Raw genomic sequence first — 19,549 nt, forward strand, 5'->3', positions numbered from 1 at the left:
AGACACACCTGCTGATGGAGGTGTGGGCCTGACTTTCTTTACTGCGCGCTGTGCGTTCCGAGGGGCCATGGATGCTGCCTGAATATCACGACGCGCCCCCTCATCAGTCTTGCGTTCTGTAGAAGGAAAATGATGATGACTGTTTTGGAAGGCATTCCTTCGTCCTTTGTTTGCTATGAATTCACTGCCAGAGAAGGCCGAGAGATGGCCAGGAGTACCACCAGCTTCCCCTGACGCACATTCCTTTTGATGGCTGTCCCAGGTACGGGTCAGCGCCGTGCAATTTTTCCTGTGGTGTCTTTATTTTATTGCCGACTAGGAAAAACCATGAAAAATTGCCGAGAAGAAAAATATAGTGTGTTTCATAAAAAGAGGTGAGCAGGCATTTTAGACAGCAAAAAGCCTACAACACCCGGTATTCCCAAGCGGTCTCCCATCCAAGTACTGACCAGGCCCTACGCTGCTTGACTACGGTGGTCGGACGAGAACCGGTATATTCAGCGTGGTATGGTCGTAGGCGACATACCTACAGACTTTAGCTGATTTATGCTTGTCCTCAACCTCACGGACGAACGGTTTTACAGCACGCCCCGTCTCTGCCACCAGAGGGAGCTGGAAGGCATTGACCAATGAAAGCGAAGCTGTAGTGACTGCGAAGGACTGTAACCATGGATGGGATGCTGATGGTGCAACAGTGCCTAGGAGGCACAAGACACACCTGCTGATGGAGGTGTGGGCCTGACTTTCTTTACTGCGCGCTGTGCGTTCCGAGGGGCCATGGATGCTGCCTGAATATCACGACGCGCCCCCTCATCAGTCTTGCCTTCTGTAGAAGGAAAATGATGATGACTGTTTTGGAAGGCATTCCTTCTTGCTTTGTTTGCTATGCATTCACTGCCAGAGAAGGCCGAGAGATGGCCAGGAGTACCACCAGCTTCCCCTGACGCACATTCCTTTTGATGGCTGTCCCAGGTACGGGTCAGCGCCGTGCAATTTTTCCTCGTGACAGTTATACTACGTAACAGCAGTTCTAACTATGCGTGACGTCATAATCGTGCTCTGACAGTCTCCGGTGGGCTGTCTTGAAGTGGATCCTGATTCAGGCACCACCTTGTGTGCAATGATGCCAAAACGTCTGCGATGCTGTATCTACAGCACGAGGCGCAGGAGGCGATTGGGCCCCTTTGGACTTCATTCAAAATAATTAGGACAGGACCAGCTGGTGTCTTTATTTTATTGCCGACTAGGAAAAACCATGAAAAATTGCCGAGAAGAAAAATATAGTGTTTCATAAAAAGAGGTGAGCAGGCATTTTAGACAGCAAAAAGCCTACAACACCCGGTATTCCCAAGCGGTCTCCCATCCAAGTACTGACCAGGCCCTACGCTGCTTGACTACGGTGGTCGGACGAGAACCGGTATATTCAGCGTGGTATGGTCGTAGGCGACATACCTACAGACTTTAGCTGATTTATGCTTGTCCTCAACCTCACGGACGAACGGTTTTACAGCACGCCCCGTCTCTGCCACCAGAGGGAGCTGGAAGGCATTGACCAATGAAAGCGAAGCTGTAGTGACTGCGAAGGACTGTAACCATGGATGGGATGCTGATGGTGCAACAGTGCCTAGGAGGCACAAGACACACCTGCTGATGGAGGTGTGGGCCTGACTTTCTTTACTGCGCGCTGTGCGTTCCGAGGGGCCATGGATGCTGCCTGAATATCACGACGCGCCCCCTCATCAGTCTTGCCTTCTGTAGAAGGAAAATGATGATGACTGTTTTGGAAGGCATTCCTTCTTGCTTTGTTTGCTATGCATTCACTGCCAGAGAAGGCCGAGAGATGGCCAGGAGTACCACCAGCTTCCCCTGACGCACATTCCTTTTGATGGCTGTCCCAGGTACGGGTCAGCGCCGTGCAATTTTTCCTCGTGACAGTTATACTACGTAACAGCAGTTCTAACTATGCGTGACGTCATAATCGTGCTCTGACAGTCTCCGTTGGGCTGTCTTGAAGTGGATCCTGATTCAGGCACCACCTTGTGTGCAATGATGCCAAAACGTCTGCGATGCTGTATCTACAGCACGAGGCGCAGGAGGCGATTGGGCCCCTTTGGACTTCATTCAAAATAATTAGGACAGGACTAGCTGGTGTCTTTATTTTATTGCCGACTAGGAAAAACCATGAAAAATTGACGAGAAGAAAAATATAGTGTTTCATAAAAAGAGGTGAGCAGGCATTTTAGACAGCAAAAAGCCTACAACACCCGGTATTCCCAAGCGGTCTCCCATCCAAGTACTGACCAGGCCCTACGCTGCTTTACTACGGTGTTCGGACGAGAACCGGTATCTTCAGCGTGGTATGGTCGTAGGCGACATACCTACAGACTTTAGCTGATTTATGCTTGTCCTCAACCTCACGGACGAACGGTTTTACAGCACGCCCCGTCTCTGCCACCAGAGGGAGCTTGAAGGTATTGACCAATGGAAGCGAAGCTGTAGTGATTGCGAAGGACTGTAACCATGGATGGGATGCTGATGGTGCAACAGTGCCTATGATGCACAAGACACACCTGCTGATGGAGGTGTGGGCCTGACTTTCTTGACTGCGCGCTGTGCGTTCCGAGGGGCCATGGATGCTGCCCGAATGTCACGACGCGGCCCCTCATCACTCTTGCCTTCTGTAGAAGGAAAATGATGATGACTGTTTTGGAAGGCATTCCTTCTTGCTTTGTTTGCTATGCATTCACTGCCAGAGGAGGCCGAGAGATGGCCAGGAGTACCACCAGCTTCCCCTGACGCACATTCCTTTTGATGGCTGTCCCAGGTACGGGTCAGCACCGTGCAATTTTTCCTGGTGACAGTTATACTACGTAACAGCAGTTCTAACTATGCGTGACGTCATAATCGTACTCTGACAGTCTCCGGTGGGCTGTCTTGAAGTGGATCCTGATTCAGGCACCACCTTGTGTGCAATGATGCCAAAACGTCTGCGATGCTGTATCTACAGCACGAGGCGCAGGAGGCGATTGGGCCCCTTTGGACTTCATTCAAAATAATTAGGACAGGACTAGCTGGTGTCTTTATTTTATTGCCGACTAGGAAAAACCATGAAAAATTGCCGAGAAGAAAAATATAGTGTTTCATAAAAAGAGGTGAGCAGGCATTTTAGACAGCAAAAAGCCTACAACACCCGGTATTCCCAAGCGGTCTCCCATCCAAGTACTGACCAGGCCCTACGCTGCTTTACTACGGTGTTCGGACGAGAACCGGTATATTCAGCGTGGTATGGTCGTAGGCGACATACCTACAGACTTTAGCTGATTTATGCTTGTCCTCAACCTCACGGACGAACGGTTTTACAGCACGCCCCGTCTCTGCCACCAGAGGGAGCTGGAAGGCATTGACCAATGAAAGCGAAGCTGTAGTGACTGCGAAGGACTGTAACCATGGATGGGATACTGATGGTGGAACAGCGCCTATGAGGCACAAGACACTCCTGCTGATGGAGGTGTGGGCCTGACTTTCTTGACTGCGCGCTGTGCGTTCCGAGGGGCCATGGATGCTGCCCGAATTTCACGACGCGGCCCCTCATCAGTCTTCCCTTCTTGAGAAGGAAAATGATGATGACTGTTTTGGGAGGCGTTCCTGCCATATGAATCCTTGCTTTTTTTGTTATGAATTCACTGCCAGAGAAGGCCGAGAGATGGCCAGGAGTGCCACCAGCTTCCCCTGCCGCACATTCCTTTTGATGGCTTTCCAAGGCACGGGCCAGCGCTGTGCAATTTTTCCCGGTGACAGTTATACTACGTAACAGCAGTTCTAACTATGCGTGACGTCATAATCGTGCTCTGACAGTCTCCGGTGGGATGTCTTGAAGTGGATCCTGATTCAGGCACCACCTTGTGTGCCATGATGCCAAAACGTCTGCGATGCTGTATCTACAGGACGAGGCGCAGGAGGCGATTGGGCCCCTTTGGACTTCATTCAAAATAATTAGGACAGGACTAGACTGGTGTCTTTATTTTATTGCCGACTAGGAAAAAACATGAAAAATTGCCGAGAAGAAAAATGAAGTGTTTCATAAAAAGAGGAGAGCAGTCATTTCAGACAGCAAAAAGCCTACAACACGCGGTATTCCCAAGCGGTCTCCCATCCAAGTACTGACCAGGCCCTACGCTGCTTGACTACGGTGGTCGGACGAGAACCGGTACATTCAGCGTGGTATGGTCGTAGGCGACATACCTACAGACTTTAGCTGATTTATGCTTGTCCTCAACCTCACGGACGAACGGTTTTACAGCACGCCCCGTCTCTGCCACCAGAGGGAGCTTGAAGGCATTGACCAATGAAAGCGAAGCTGTAGTGACTGCGAAGGACTGTAACCATGGATGGGATGCTGATGGTGCAACAGTGCCTATGAGGCACAAGACACACCTGCTGATGGAGGTGTGGGCCTGACTTTCTTTACTGCGCGCTGTGCGTTCCGAGGGGCCATGGATGCGTCCCGAATGTCACGACGCGGCCCCTCATCAGTCTTGCCTTCTGGAGAAGGAGAATGATGATGACTGTTTTGGGAGGCGTTCCTGCCATATGAATCCTTGCTTTTTTGTTATGAATTCACTGCCAGAGAAGGCCGAGAGATGGCCAGGAGTACCACCAGCTTCCCCTGACGCACATTCCTTTTGATGGCTGTCCCAGGTACGGGTCAGCGCCGTGCAATTTTTCCTGGTGACAGTTATACTACGTAACAGCAGTTCTAACTATGCGTGACGTCATAATCGTACTCTGACAGTCTCCGGTGGGCTGTCTTGAAGTGGATCCTGATTCAGGCACCACCTTGTGTGCAATGATGCCAAAACGTCTGCGATGCTGTATCTACAGCACGAGGCGCAGGAGGCGATTGGGCCCCTTTGGACTTCATTCAAAATAATTAGGACAGGACTAGCTGGTGTCTTTATTTTATTGCCGACTAGGAAAAACCATGAAAAATTGCCGAGAAGAAAAATATAGTGTTTCATAAAAAGAGGTGAGCAGGCATTTTAGACAGCAAAAAGCCTACAACACCCGGTATTCCCAAGCGGTCTCCCATCCAAGTACTGACCAGGCCCTACGCTGCTTTACTACGGTGTTCGGACGAGAACCGGTATATTCAGCGTGGTATGGTCGTAGGCGACATACCTACAGACTTTAGCTGATTTACGCTTGTCCTCAACCTCACGGACGAACGGTTTTACAGCACGCCCCGTCTCTGCCACCAGAGGGAGCTTGAAGGCATTGACCAATGAAAGCGAAGCTGTAGTGACTGCGAAGGACTGTAACCATGGATGGGATGCTGATGGTGGAACAGTGCCTATGAGGCACAAGACACACCTGCTGATGGAGGTGTGGGCCTGACTTTCTTGACTGCGCGCTGTGCGTTCCGAGGGGCCATGGATGCTGCCCGAATATCACGATGCGCCCCCTCGTCAGTCTTGCCTTCTGTAGAAGGAAAATGATGATGACTGTTTTGGAAGGCATTCCTTCTTGCTTTGTTTGCTATGCATTCACTGCCAGAGAAGGCCGAGAGATGGCCAGGAGTGCCACCAGCTTCCCCTGCCGCACATTCCTTTTGATGGCTTTCCAAGGCACGGGCCAGCGCCGTGCAATTTTTCCCGGTGACAGTTATACTACGTAACAGGAGTTCTAACTATGCGTGACGTCATAATCGTGCTCTGACAGTCTCCGGTGGGATGTCTTGAAGTGGATCCTGATTCAGGCACCACCTTGTGTGCCATGATGCCAAAACGTCTGCACCGCTGTATCTACAGGACGAGGCGGAGGAGGCGATTGGGCCCCTTTGGACTTGATTCAAAATAATTAGGACAGGACTAGCTGGTGTCTTTATTTTATTGCCGACTAGGAAAAACCATGAAAAATTGCCGAGAAGAAAAATAAAGTGTTTCATAAAAAGAGGAGAGCATCCATTTTAGACAGCAAAAAGCCTACAACACCCGGTATTCCCAAGCGGTCTCCCATCCAAGTACTGACCAGGCCCTATGCTGCTTTACTACGGTGTTCGGACGAGAACCGGTATATTCAGCGTGGTATGGTCGTAGGCGACATACCTACAGACTTTAGCTGATTTATGCTTGTCCTCAACCTCACGGACGAACTATTTTACAGCACGCCCCGTCTCTGCCACCAGAGGGAGCTGGAAGGCATTGACCAATGAAAGCGAAGCTGTAGTGACTGCGAAGGACTGTAACCATGGATGGGATGCTGATGGTGCAACAGTGCCTATGAGGCACAAGACACACCTGCTGATGGAGGTGTGGGCCTGACTTTCTTTACTGCGCGCTGTGCGTTCCGAGGGGCCATGGATGCTGCCCGAATATCACGACGCGCCCCCTCATCAGTCTTGCCTTCTGTAGAAGGAAAATGATGATGACTGTTTTGGAAGGCATTCCTTCTTGCTTTGTTTGCTATGCATTCACTGCCAGAGAAGGCCGAGAGATGGCCAGGAGTACCACCAGCTTCCCCTGACGCACATTCCTTTTGATGGCTGTCCCAGGTACGGGTCAGCGCCGTGCAATTTTTCCTGGTGACAGTTATACTACGTAACTATTATGTCTGTACATAGAATGTGTGTGAAACAATTGTACCATCTCATGCTATCATTCCACCATCACTGCTTTGGTCACTCTATCCTGTCTTTCTCACAGTCAACCTGACATTCCTTTCTCCAGCCACCACCATGCTTCATTACCTCACATCCAAACATCACCACCTGTCCATCTCACTTCCTCTGCCACCCACCCTCTTCAACCCATGATTGTAAACACATGTACGATATACACTGGACTTGTTATATAATCAGCCTGTTGGCTGCAATAAACAGTTAGCCTCTCAGACCCGAGACAAGCAAGACGTGTACCGTCTCTCTCTCCGTCTAGTCCTTTCCATTCCTACATACACAAAAATGGCGACGAGGATGTAGAACCGCTGTGTGCTCAACAGCTACTCCCTCCATTATGGAGGAAAGGGAGGAGATCGACATGGAGATCGACTAGGACAATGAGCTGCAGAGACATTGACCATGGCCCATGCATCACAAACGGAAACCGACTATGAGCACGACTGCACACGATCAGCATGGCGAGCCTTCAAACGTACTGAGAATGGAGAAAGTGACCACGATAAATATGAGCCAGACCCTAGCTCCAGAGGACAACGGTAACCGAACGTCAACGAAATAGAACGATCACGACATGTTAGACTTGAGACTTTGTGAACAGAGCGACTGAGCCTCGCCGGGTGGACATGTCGTCCACGGCCCGAGCATCAGCAGCATGCAGCATGGCCAGACCAGACAGAAACCGCGATTGAGCATCGCCGAGTGGACCAGCCGTCCACGGCCCGAGCATCTTAAAAACATGCAGCATGGCCAGATCATCGACCAGGACAAAAAGCCGACACAGCGCGATTGAACATCGCTGAGTGGACCAGCCATCCACGGCCCGAGCACGGATCAGAGAAAATATGCAGCATGGCCAGATACCAGATCGACCGTAATGAGACTGAAGTGAGAAAAGCGAGTGGATTACGATTTTCATCCACGGCCTGAGCATCTTAAAAACATGCAGCACGGCCAGACAGCAAAGGAAAATCACGACATCGGACAGACGACAACGAGAAACCATTGACCATACACCAGAACGAATGACGACCACATCGGCACAACGACCGCATCCGCATCGGAGCGACGACCAGGGGAAACAGCGTACACCGCGTACATCAAAATGATCGACCACACTTGAGCGACGACCACACGAGACATCAGGACCGGACAACCGCGACAGACTATATTCCAAGGAGAGGAATATAATTTGACATGTGTGGACCCTGAGCACGATTTCGCAAGCTGACTGACTACAAAGAAACATCAGTAACGCACAGCTAGGAAATTTGAGTAAATGAACATGGACTGTCCCCGACTACGATTGTAATTAAATGCTGAAAACTGTAAGTTAACTGAATATAACTTTGAGAACATAGGAGAAAACAAAGGACTGACCAAGATGGACTTGAACTTTGGAAAAAAAGTAGTTAGACATCGTCAAGTGAATAGTGAACATTGAACTCTGTTATCTGCTTATTGTCTTTACTATGTTCTGCATTTGTTGTATAAAGAGCCTCCCCGAATTCACGTCTTGATCTCTTGACTTTCCTACTTTCACACTCACACTCCCTATAGACTTCTTGACTTTTCTTTTTCTTTCAACAAGGGGAGGGATATTATGTCTGTACATAGAATGTGTGTGAAACAATTGTACCATCTCATGCTATCATTCCACCATCACTGCTTTGGTCACTCTATCCTGTCTTTCTCACAGTCAACCTGACATTCCTTTCTCCAGCCACCACCATGCTTCATTACCTCACATCCAAACATCACCACCTGTCCATCTCACTTCCTCTGCCACCCACCCTCTTCAACCCATGATTGTAAACACATGTACGATATACACTGGACTTGTTATATAATCAGCCTGTTGGCTGCAATAAACAGTTAGCCTCTCAGACCCGAGACAAGCAAGACGTGTACCGTCTCTCTCTCCGTCTAGTCCTTTCCATTCCTACATACACAAAAGTAACAGCAGTTCTAACTATGCGTGACGTCATAATCGTGCTCTGACAGTCTCCGGTGGGCTGTCTTGAAGTGGATCCTGATTCAGGCACCACCTTGTGTGCAATGATGCCAAAACGTCTGCGATGCTGTATCTACAGCACGAGGCGCAGGAGGCGATTGGGCCCCTTTGGACTTCATTCAAAATAATTAGGACAGGACTAGCTGGTGTCTTTATTTTATTGCCGACTAGGAAAAACCATGAAAACTTGCCGAGAAGAAAAATATAGTGTTTCATAAAAAGAGGTGAGCAGGCATTTTAGACAGCAAAAAGCCTACAACACCCGGTATTCCCAAGCGGTCTCCCATCCAAGTACTGACCAGGCCCTACGCTGCTTTACTACGGTGTTCGGACGAGAACCGGTATATTCAGCGTGGTATGGTCGTAGGCGACATACCTACAGACTTTAGCTAATTTATGCTTGTCCTCAACCTCACGGACGAACGGTTTTACAGCACGCCACGTCTCTGCCACCAGAGGGAGCTTGAAGGCATTGACCAATGGAAGCGAAGCTGTAGTGACTGCGAAGGACTGTAACCATGGATGGGATGCTGATGGTGCAACAGTGCCTATGATGCACAAGACACACCTGCTGATGGAGGTGTGGGCCTGACTTTCTTTACTGCGCGCTGTGCGTTCCGAGGGGCCATGGATGCTGCCCGAATATCACGACGCGCCCCCTCATCAGTCTTGCCTTCTGTAGAAGGAAAATGATGATGACTGTTTTGGAAGGCATTCCTTCTTGCTTTGTTTGCTATGCATTCACTGCCAGAGAAGGCCGAGAGATGGCCAGGAGTACCACCAGCTTCCCCTGACGCACATTCCTTTTGATGGCTGTCCCAGGTACGGGTCAGCGCCGTGCAATTTTTCCTGGTGACAGTTATACTACGTAACTATTATGTCTGTACATAGAATGTGTGTGAAACAATTGTACCATCTCATGCTATCATTCCACCATCACTGCTTTGGTCACTCTATCCTGTCTTTCTCACAGTCAACCTGACATTCCTTTCTCCAGCCACCACCATGCTTCATTACCTCACATCCAAACATCACCACCTGTCCATCTCACTTCCTCTGCCACCCACCCTCTTCAACCCATGATTGTAAACACATGTACGATATACACTGGACTTGTTATATAATCAGCCTGTTGGCTGCAATAAACAGTTAGCCTCTCAGACCCGAGACAAGCAAGACGTGTACCGTCTCTCTCTCCGTCTAGTCCTTTCCATTCCTACATACACAAAAATGGCGACGAGGATGTAGAACCGCTGTGTGCTCAACAGCTACTCCCTCCATTATGGAGGAAAGGGAGGAGATCGACATGGAGATCGACTAGGACAATGAGCTGCAGAGACATTGACCATGGCCCATGCATCACAAACGGAAACCGACTATGAGCACGACTGCACACGATCAGCATGGCGAGCCTTCAAACGTACTGAGAATGGAGAAAGTGACCACGATAAATATGAGCCAGACCCTAGCTCCAGAGGACAACGGTAACCGAACGTCAACGAAATAGAACGATCACGACATGTTAGACTTGAGACTTTGTGAACAGAGCGACTGAGCCTCGCCGGGTGGACATGTCGTCCACGGCCCGAGCATCAGCAGCATGCAGCATGGCCAGACCAGACAGAAACCGCGATTGAGCATCGCCGAGTGGACCAGCCGTCCACGGCCCGAGCATCTTAAAAACATGCAGCATGGCCAGATCATCGACCAGGACAAAAAGCCGACACAGCGCGATTGAACATCGCTGAGTGGACCAGCCATCCACGGCCCGAGCACGGATCAGAGAAAATATGCAGCATGGCCAGATACCAGATCGACCGTAATGAGACTGAAGTGAGAAAAGCGAGTGGATTACGATTTTCATCCACGGCCTGAGCATCTTAAAAACATGCAGCACGGCCAGACAGCAAAGGAAAATCACGACATCGGACAGACGACAACGAGAAACCATTGACCATACACCAGAACGAATGACGACCACATCGGCACAACGACCGCATCCGCATCGGAGCGACGACCAGGGGAAACAGCGTACACCGCGTACATCAAAATGATCGACCACACTTGAGCGACGACCACACGAGACATCAGGACCGGACAACCGCGACAGACTATATTCCAAGGAGAGGAATATAATTTGACATGTGTGGACCCTGAGCACGATTTCGCAAGCTGACTGACTACAAAGAAACATCAGTAACGCACAGCTAGGAAATTTGAGTAAATGAACATGGACTGTCCCCGACTACGATTGTAATTAAATGCTGAAAACTGTAAGTTAACTGAATATAACTTTGAGAACATAGGAGAAAACAAAGGACTGACCAAGATGGACTTGAACTTTGGAAAAAAAGTAGTTAGACATCGTCAAGTGAATAGTGAACATTGAACTCTGTTATCTGCTTATTGTCTTTACTATGTTCTGCATTTGTTGTATAAAGAGCCTCCCCGAATTCACGTCTTGATCTCTTGACTTTCCTACTTTCACACTCACACTCCCTATAGACTTCTTGACTTTTCTTTTTCTTTCAACAAGGGGAGGGATATTATGTCTGTACATAGAATGTGTGTGAAACAATTGTACCATCTCATGCTATCATTCCACCATCACTGCTTTGGTCACTCTATCCTGTCTTTCTCACAGTCAACCTGACATTCCTTTCTCCAGCCACCACCATGCTTCATTACCTCACATCCAAACATCACCACCTGTCCATCTCACTTCCTCTGCCACCCACCCTCTTCAACCCATGATTGTAAACACATGTACGATATACACTGGACTTGTTATATAATCAGCCTGTTGGCTGCAATAAACAGTTAGCCTCTCAGACCCGAGACAAGCAAGACGTGTACCGTCTCTCTCTCCGTCTAGTCCTTTCCATTCCTACATACACAAAAGTAACAGCAGTTCTAACTATGCGTGACGTCATAATCGTGCTCTGACAGTCTCCGGTGGGCTGTCTTGAAGTGGATCCTGATTCAGGCACCACCTTGTGTGCAATGATGCCAAAACGTCTGCGATGCTGTATCTACAGCACGAGGCGCAGGAGGCGATTGGGCCCCTTTGGACTTCATTCAAAATAATTAGGACAGGACTAGCTGGTGTCTTTATTTTATTGCCGACTAGGAAAAACCATGAAAACTTGCCGAGAAGAAAAATATAGTGTTTCATAAAAAGAGGTGAGCAGGCATTTTAGACAGCAAAAAGCCTACAACACCCGGTATTCCCAAGCGGTCTCCCATCCAAGTACTGACCAGGCCCTACGCTGCTTTACTACGGTGTTCGGACGAGAACCGGTATATTCAGCGTGGTATGGTCGTAGGCGACATACCTACAGACTTTAGCTAATTTATGCTTGTCCTCAACCTCACGGACGAACGGTTTTACAGCACGCCACGTCTCTGCCACCAGAGGGAGCTTGAAGGTATTGACCAATGGAAGCGAAGCTGTAGTGACTGCGAAGGACTGTAACCATGGATGGGATGCTGATGGTGCAACAGTGCCTATGATGCACAAGACACACCTGCTGATGGAGGTGTGGGCCTGACTTTCTTGACTGCGCGCTGTGCGTTCCGAGGGGCCATGGATGCGTCCCGAATGTCACGACGCGGCCCCTCATCAGTCTTGCCTTCTGTAGAAGGAAAATGATGATAACTGTTTTGGAAGGCATTCCTTTTTGCTTTGTTTGCTATGCATTCACTGCCAGAGAAGGCCGAGAGATGGCCAGGAGTACCACCAGCTTCCCCTGACGCACATTCCTTTTGATGGCTGTCCCAGGTACGGGTCAGCGCCGTGCAATTTTTCCTGGTGACAGTTATACTACGTAACAGCAGTTCTAACTATGCGTGACGTCATAATCGTACTCTGACAGTCTCCGGTGGGCTGTCTTGAAGTGGATCCTGATTCAGGCACCACCTTGTGTGCAATGATGCCAAAACGTCTGCGATGCTGTATCTACAGCACGAGGCGCAGGAGGCGATTGGGCCCCTTTGGACTTCATTCAAAATAATTAGGACAGGACTAGTTGGTGTCTTTATTTTATTGCCGACTAGGAAAAACCATGAAAAATTGCCGAGAAGAAAAATATAGTGTTTCATAAAAAGAGGTGAGCAGGCATTTTAGACAGCAAAAAGCCTACAACACCCGGTATTCCCAAGCGGTCTCCCATCCAAGTACTGACCAGGCCCTACGCTGCTTTACTACGGTGTTCGGACGAGAACCGGTATATTCAGCGTGGTATGGTCGTAGGCGACATACCTACAGACTTTAGCTGATTTATGCTTGTCCTCAACCTCACGGACGAACGGTTTTACAGCACGCCCCGTCTCTGCCACCAGAGGGAGCTTGAAGGCATTGACCAATGAAAGCGAAGCTGTAGTGACTGCGAAGGACTGTAACCATGGATGGGATGCTGATGGTGCAACAGTGCCTATGAGGCACAAGACACACCTGCTGATGGAGGTGTGGGCCTGACTTTCTTGACTGCGCGCTGTGCGTTCCGAGGGGCCATGGATGCTGCCCGAATATCACGATGCGCCCCCTCGTCAGTCTTGCCTTCTGTAGAAGGAAAATGATGATGACTGTTTTGGAAGGCATTCCTTCTTGCTTTGTTTGCTATGCATTCACTGCCAGAGAAGGCCGAGAGATGGCCAGGAGTGCCACCAGCTTCCCCTGCCGCACATTCCTTTTGATGGCTTTCCAAGGCACGGGCCAGCGCCGTGCAATTTTTCCCGGTGACAGTTATACTACGTAACAGCAGTTCTAACTATGCGTGACGTCATAATCGTGCTCTGACAGTCTCCGGTGGGATGTCCTGAAGTGGATCCTGATTCAGGCACCACCTTGTGTGCCATGATGCCAAAACGTCTGCGATGCTGAATCTACAGGACGAGGCGCAGGAGGCGATTGGGCCCCTTTGGACTTCATTCAAAATAATTAGGACAGGACTAGACTGGTGTCTTTATTTTATTGCCGACTAGTAAAAACCATGAAAAATTGCCGAGAAGAAAAATGAAGTGTTTCATAAAAAGAGGAGAGCAGTCATTTCAGACAGCAAAAAGCCTACAACACCCGGTATTCCCAAGCGGTCTCCCATCCAAGTACTGACCAGGCCCTACGCTGCTTGACTACGGTGGTCGGACGAGAACCGGTATATTCAGCGTGGTATGGTCGTAGGCGACATACCTACAGACTTTAGCTGATTTATGCTTGTCCTCAACCTCACGGACGAACGGTTTTACAGCACGCCCCGTCTCTGCCACCAGAGGGAGCTTGAAGGCATTGACCAATGAAAGCGAAGCTGTAGTGACTGCGAAGGACTGTAACCATGGATGGGATGCTGATGGTGCAACAGTGCCTATGAGGCACAAGACACACCTGCTGATGGAGGTGTGGGCCTGACTTTCTTGACTGCGCGCTGTGCGTTCCGAGGGGCCATGGATGCTGCCCGAATATCACGATGCGCCCCCTCATCAGTCTTGCCTTCTGTAGAAGGAAAATGATGATGACTGTTTTGGAAGGCATTCCTTCTCTCTTTGTTTGCTATGCATTCACTGCCAGAGAAGGCCGAGAGATGGCCAGGAGTACCACCAGCTTCCCCTGACGCACATTCCTTTTGATGGCTGTCCCAGGTACGGGTCAGCGCCGTGCAATTTTTCCTCGTGACAGTTATACTACGTAACAGCAGTTCTAACTATGCGTGACGTCATAATCGTACTCTGACAGTCTCCGGTGGGCTGTCTTGAAGTGGATCCTGATTCAGGCACCACCTTGTGTGCAATGATGCCAAAACGTCTGCGATGCTGTATCTACAGCACGAGGCGCAGGAGGCGATTGGGCCCCTTTGGACTTCATTCAAAATAATTAGGACAGGACTAGCTGGTGTCTTTATTTTATTGCCGACTAGGAAAAACCATGAAAACTTGCCGAGAAGAAAAATATAGTGTTTCATAAAAAGAGGTGAGCAGGCATTTTAGACAGCAAAAAGCCTACAACACCCGGTATTCCCAAGCGGTCTCCCATCCAAGTACTGACCAGGCCCTACGCTGCTTTACTACGGTGTTCGGACGAGAACCGGTATATTCAGCGTGGTATGGTCGTAGGCGACATACATACAGACTTTAGCTGATTTATGCTTGTCCTCAACCTCACGGACGAACGGTTTTACAGCACGCCCCGTGTCTGCCACCAGAGGGAGCTTGAAGGCATTGACCAATGAAAGCGAAGCTGTAGTGACTGCGAAGGACTGTAACCATGGATGGGATGCTGATGGTGCAACAGTGCCTATGATGCACAAGACACACCTGCTGATGGAGGTGTGGGCCTGACTTTCTTGACTGCGCGCTGTGCGTTCCGAGGGGCCATGTATGCTGCCCGAATGTCACGACGCGGCCCCTCATTAGTCTTGCCTTCTGGAGAAGGAAAATGATGATGACTGTTTTGGGAGGCGTTCCTGCCATATGAATCCTTGCTTTTTTTGTTATGAATTCACTGCCAGAGAAGGCCGAGAGATGGCCAGGAGTGCCACCAGCTTCCCCTGCCGCACATTCCTTTTGATGGCTTTCCAAGGCACGGGCCAGCGCCGTGCAATTTTTCCCGGTGACAGTTATACTACGTAACAGCAGTTCTAACTATGCGTGACGTCATAATCGTGCTCTGACAGTCTCCGGTGGGATGTCTTGAAGTGGATCCGGATTCAGGCACCACCTTGTGTGCCATGATGCCAAAACGTCTGCAACGCTGTATCTACAGCACGAGGCTCAGGAGGCGATTGGGCCCCTTTGGACTTCATTCAAAATAATTAGGACAGGACTAGCTGGTGTCTTTATTTTATTGCCGACTAGAAAAAACCATGAAAAATTGCCGAGAAGAAAAATAAAGTGTTTCATAAAAAGAGGTGAGCAGGCATTTTAGACAGCAAAAAGCCTACAACACCCGTTATTCCCAAGCGGTCTCCCATCCAAGTACTGACGAGGCCCTACGCTGCTTTACTACGGTGTTCGGACGAGAACCGGTATATTCAGCGTGGTATGGTCGTAGGCGACATACCTACAGACTTTAGCTAATTTATGCTTGTCCTCAACCTCACGGACGAACTATTTTACAGCACGCCCCGTCTCTGCCACCAGAGGGAGCTGGAAGGCATTGACCAATGAAAGCGAAGCTGTAGTGACTGCGAAGGACTGTAACCATGGATGGGATGCTGATGGTGCAACAGTGCCTATGAGGCACAAGACACACCTGCTGATGGAGGTGTGGGCCTGACTTTCTTGACTGCGCGCTGTGCGTTCCGAGGGGCCATGGATGCTGCCCGAATATCACGACGCGCCCCCTCATCAGTCTTGCCTTCTGTAGAAGGAGAATGATGATGACTGTTTTGGAAGGCATTCCTTCTCTCTTTGTTTGCTATGCATTCACTGCCAGAGAAGGCCGAGAGATGGCCAGGAGTACCACCAGCTTCCCCTGACGCACATTCCTTTTGCTGGCTGTCCCAGGTACGGGTCAGCGCCGTGCAATTTTTCCCGGTGACAGTTATACTACGTAACAGCAGTTCTAACTATGCGTGACGTCATAATCGTACTCTGACAGTCTCCGGTGGGCTGTCTTGAAGTGGATCCTGATTCAGGCACCACCTTGTGTGCAATGATGCCAAAACGTCTGCGATGCTGTATCTACAGCACGAGGCGCAGGAGGCGATTGGGCCCCTTTGGACTTCATTCAAAATAATTAGGACAGGACTAGCTGGTGTCTTTATTTTATTGCCGACTAGGAAAAACCATGAAAAATTGCCGAGAAGAAAAATAAAGTGTTTCATAAAAAGAGGAGAGCATCCATTTTAGACAGCAAAAAGCCTACAACACCCGGTATTCCCAAGCGGTCTCCCATCCAAGTACTGACCAGGCCCTACGCTGCTTTACTACGGTGTTCGGACGAGAACCGGTATATTCAGCGTGGTATGGTCGTAGGCGACATACCTACAGACTTTAGCTGATTTATGCTTGTCCTCAACCTCACAGACGAACTATTTTACAGCACGCCCCGTCTCTGCCACCAGAGGGAGCTTGAAGGCATTGACCAATGAAAGCGAAGCTGTAGTGACTGCGAAGGACTGTAACCATGGATGGGATGCTGATGGTGGAACAGCGCCTATGAGGCACAAGACACTCCTGCTGATGGAGGTGTGGGCCTGACTTTCTTGACTGCGCGCTGTGCGTTCCGAGGGGCCATGGATGCTGCCCGAATATCACGACGCGGCCCCTCATCAGTCTTGCCTTCTGTAGAAGGAGAATGATGATGACTGTTTTGGAAGGCATTCCTTCTCTCTTTGTTTGCTATGCATTCACTGCCAGAGAAGGCCGAGAGATGGCCAGGAGTACCACCAGCTTCCCCTGACGCACATTCCTTTTGATGGCTGTCCCAGGTACGGGTCAGCGCCGTGCAATTTTTCCTGGTGACAGTTATACTACGTAACAGCAGTTCTAACTATGCGTGACGTCATAATCGTACTCTGACAGTCTCCGGTGGGCTGTCTTGAAGTGGATCCTGATTCAGGCACCACCTTGTGTGTAATGATGCCAAAACGTCTGCGATGCTGTATCTACAGCACGAGGCGCAGGAGGCGATTGGGCCCCTTTGGACTTCATTCAAAATAATTAGGACAGGACTAGCTGGTGTCTTTATTTTATTGCCGACTAGGAAAAACCATGAAAAATTGCCGAGAAGAAAAATATAGTGTTTCATAAAAAGAGGTGAGCAGGCATTTTAGACAGCAAAAAGCCTACAACACCCGGTATTCCCAAGCGGTCTCCCATCCAAGTACTGACCAGGCCCTACGCTGCTTTACTACGGTGTTCGGACGAGAACCGGTATATTCAGCGTGGTATGGTCGTAGGCGACATACCTACAGACTTTAGCTAATTTATGCTTGTCCTCAACCTCACGGACGAACGGTGTTACAGCACGCCCCGTCTCTGCCACCAGAGGGAGCTTGAAGGTATTGACCAATGGAAGCGAAGCTGTAGTGACTGCGAAGGACTGTAACCATGGATGGGATGCTGATGGTGCAACAGTGCCTATGATGCACAAGACACACCTGCTGATGGAGGTGTGGGCCTGACTTTCTTGACTGCGCGCTGTGCGTTCCGAGGGGCCATGGATGCTGCCCGAATGTCACGACGCGGCCCCTCATCAGTCTTGCCTTCTGCAGAAGGAAAATGATGATGACTGTTTTGGAAGGCATTCCTTCTTGCTTTGTTTGATATGAATTCACTGCCAGAGAAGGCCGAGAGATGGCCAGGAGTGCCACCAGCTTCCCCTGCCGCACATTCCTTTTGATGGCTGTCCCAGGCACGGGTCAGCTCCGTGCAATTTTTCCTGGTGACAGTTATACTACGTAACAGCAGTTCTAACTATGCGTGACGTCATAATCGTGCTCTGACGGTCTCCGGTGGGCTGTCTTGAAGTGGATCCTGATTCAGGCACCACCTTGTGTGCCATGATGCCAAAACGTCTGCGATGCTATATCTTCAGCACGAGGCGCAGGACGCGATTGGGCCCCTTTGGACTTCATTCAAAATAATTAGGACAGGACTAGCTGGTGTCTTTATTTTATTGCCGACTAGACAAAAACCATGAAAAATTGCCGAGAAGAAAAATAAAGTGTTTCATAAAAAGAGGTGAGCAGGCATTTTAGACAGCAAAAAGCCTACAACACCCGTTATTCCCAAGCGGTCTCCCATCCAAGTACTGACCAGGCCCTACGCTACTTGACTACGGTGTTCGGACGAGACCCGGTATATTCAGCGTGGTATGGTCGTAGGCGACATACCTATAGACTTTAGCTGATTTATGCTTGTCTTCAACCTCACGGACGAAAGGTTTTACAGCACGCCCCATCACTGCCACCAGAGGGAGCTTGAAGGCATTGACCAATGAAAGCGAAGCTGTAGTGACTGCGAACGACTGTAACCATGGATGGGATGCTGATGGTGCAACAGTGCCTATGATGCACAAGACACACTTGCTGATGGAGGTGTGGGCCTGACTTTCTTGACTGCGCGCTGTGCGTTCCGAGGGGCCATGGATGCGTCCCGAATGTCACGACGCGGCCCCTCATCAGTCTTGCCTTCTGGAGAAGGAGAATGATGATGACTGTTTTGGGAGGTGTTCCTGCCATATGAATCCTTGCTTTTTTGTTATGAATTCACTGCCAGAGAAGGCCGAGAGATGGCCAGGAGTGCCACCAGCTTCCCCTGCCGCACATTCCTTTTGATAGCTGTCCAAGGCACGGGCCAGCGCCGTGCAATTTTTCCCGGTGACAGTTATACTACGTAACAGCAGTTCTAACTATGCGTGACGTCATAATCGTGCTCTGACAGTCTCCGGTGGGATGTCTTGAAGTGGATCCTGATTCAGGCGCCACCTTGTGTGCCATGATGCCAAAACGTCTGCGATGCTGTATCTACAGCACGAGGCGCAGGAGGCGATTGGGCCCCTTTGGACTTCATTCAAAATAATTAGGACAGGACTAGCTGGTGTCTTTATTTTATTGCCGACTAGGAAAAACCATGAAAAATTGCCGAGAAGAAAAATGAAGTGTTTCATAAAAAGAGGAGAGCATCTATTTTAGACAGCAAAAAGCCTACAACACCCGGTATTCCCAAGCGGTCTCCCATCCAAGTACTGACCAGGCCCTACGCTGCTTTACTACGGTGTTCGGACGAGAACCGGTATATTCAGCGTGGTATGGTGGTAGGCGACATACCTACAGACTTTAGCTGATTTATACTTGTCCTCAACCTCACGGACGAACGGTTTTACAGCACTCCCCGTCTCTGCCACCACAGGGATCTTGAATGCA

At 49.7% G+C, this 19,549-nt stretch overlaps 17 non-coding genes across 17 annotated transcripts; all 17 read right to left on the reverse strand.

The window, feature by feature from the left end:
* Positions 1–400: 400 nt before the first annotated feature.
* Positions 401–519, reverse strand: LOC139736793 (5S ribosomal RNA). Its single transcript, XR_011711346.1, has one exon. It is a non-coding gene; the product is annotated as a 5S ribosomal RNA (ribosomal RNA).
* Positions 520–1,326: 807 nt separating this feature from the next.
* Positions 1,327–1,445, reverse strand: LOC139736794 (5S ribosomal RNA). The gene has a single exon (XR_011711347.1). It is a non-coding gene; the product is annotated as a 5S ribosomal RNA (ribosomal RNA).
* Positions 1,446–2,252: 807 nt separating this feature from the next.
* Positions 2,253–2,371, reverse strand: LOC139736787 (5S ribosomal RNA). Its single transcript, XR_011711341.1, has one exon. It is a non-coding gene; the product is annotated as a 5S ribosomal RNA (ribosomal RNA).
* Positions 2,372–3,178: 807 nt separating this feature from the next.
* Positions 3,179–3,297, reverse strand: LOC139736770 (5S ribosomal RNA). The gene has a single exon (XR_011711324.1). It is a non-coding gene; the product is annotated as a 5S ribosomal RNA (ribosomal RNA).
* Positions 3,298–4,116: 819 nt separating this feature from the next.
* On the reverse strand, positions 4,117–4,235 carry LOC139736733 (5S ribosomal RNA). Its single transcript, XR_011711294.1, has one exon. It is a non-coding gene; the product is annotated as a 5S ribosomal RNA (ribosomal RNA).
* Positions 4,236–5,052: 817 nt separating this feature from the next.
* Positions 5,053–5,171, reverse strand: LOC139736771 (5S ribosomal RNA). Its single transcript, XR_011711325.1, has one exon. It is a non-coding gene; the product is annotated as a 5S ribosomal RNA (ribosomal RNA).
* Positions 5,172–5,978: 807 nt separating this feature from the next.
* Positions 5,979–6,097, reverse strand: LOC139736724 (5S ribosomal RNA). Its single transcript, XR_011711286.1, has one exon. It is a non-coding gene; the product is annotated as a 5S ribosomal RNA (ribosomal RNA).
* A 2,840-nt stretch (positions 6,098–8,937) lies between these two features.
* On the reverse strand, positions 8,938–9,056 carry LOC139736772 (5S ribosomal RNA). Its single transcript, XR_011711326.1, has one exon. It is a non-coding gene; the product is annotated as a 5S ribosomal RNA (ribosomal RNA).
* Positions 9,057–11,896: 2,840 nt separating this feature from the next.
* On the reverse strand, positions 11,897–12,015 carry LOC139736773 (5S ribosomal RNA). Its single transcript, XR_011711327.1, has one exon. It is a non-coding gene; the product is annotated as a 5S ribosomal RNA (ribosomal RNA).
* Positions 12,016–12,822: 807 nt separating this feature from the next.
* On the reverse strand, positions 12,823–12,941 carry LOC139736774 (5S ribosomal RNA). Its single transcript, XR_011711328.1, has one exon. It is a non-coding gene; the product is annotated as a 5S ribosomal RNA (ribosomal RNA).
* An 808-nt stretch (positions 12,942–13,749) lies between these two features.
* On the reverse strand, positions 13,750–13,868 carry LOC139736795 (5S ribosomal RNA). The gene has a single exon (XR_011711348.1). It is a non-coding gene; the product is annotated as a 5S ribosomal RNA (ribosomal RNA).
* Positions 13,869–14,675: 807 nt separating this feature from the next.
* Positions 14,676–14,794, reverse strand: LOC139736775 (5S ribosomal RNA). Its single transcript, XR_011711329.1, has one exon. It is a non-coding gene; the product is annotated as a 5S ribosomal RNA (ribosomal RNA).
* An 818-nt stretch (positions 14,795–15,612) lies between these two features.
* On the reverse strand, positions 15,613–15,731 carry LOC139736739 (5S ribosomal RNA). Its single transcript, XR_011711300.1, has one exon. It is a non-coding gene; the product is annotated as a 5S ribosomal RNA (ribosomal RNA).
* An 807-nt stretch (positions 15,732–16,538) lies between these two features.
* Positions 16,539–16,657, reverse strand: LOC139736776 (5S ribosomal RNA). The gene has a single exon (XR_011711330.1). It is a non-coding gene; the product is annotated as a 5S ribosomal RNA (ribosomal RNA).
* Positions 16,658–17,464: 807 nt separating this feature from the next.
* Positions 17,465–17,583, reverse strand: LOC139736778 (5S ribosomal RNA). Its single transcript, XR_011711331.1, has one exon. It is a non-coding gene; the product is annotated as a 5S ribosomal RNA (ribosomal RNA).
* An 808-nt stretch (positions 17,584–18,391) lies between these two features.
* Positions 18,392–18,510, reverse strand: LOC139736741 (5S ribosomal RNA). Its single transcript, XR_011711302.1, has one exon. It is a non-coding gene; the product is annotated as a 5S ribosomal RNA (ribosomal RNA).
* An 817-nt stretch (positions 18,511–19,327) lies between these two features.
* Positions 19,328–19,446, reverse strand: LOC139736731 (5S ribosomal RNA). The gene has a single exon (XR_011711292.1). It is a non-coding gene; the product is annotated as a 5S ribosomal RNA (ribosomal RNA).
* Between the last annotated feature and the right edge of the window lie 103 nt (positions 19,447–19,549).

This window comes from Diadema antillarum, unplaced genomic scaffold, assembly GCF_040938485.1.
Source record: "Diadema antillarum isolate AM-2024a unplaced genomic scaffold, OU_Dant_1.0 seq00000662_RagTag, whole genome shotgun sequence".
Taxonomy (NCBI): Eukaryota; Metazoa; Echinodermata; class Echinoidea; order Diadematoida; family Diadematidae; genus Diadema; species Diadema antillarum.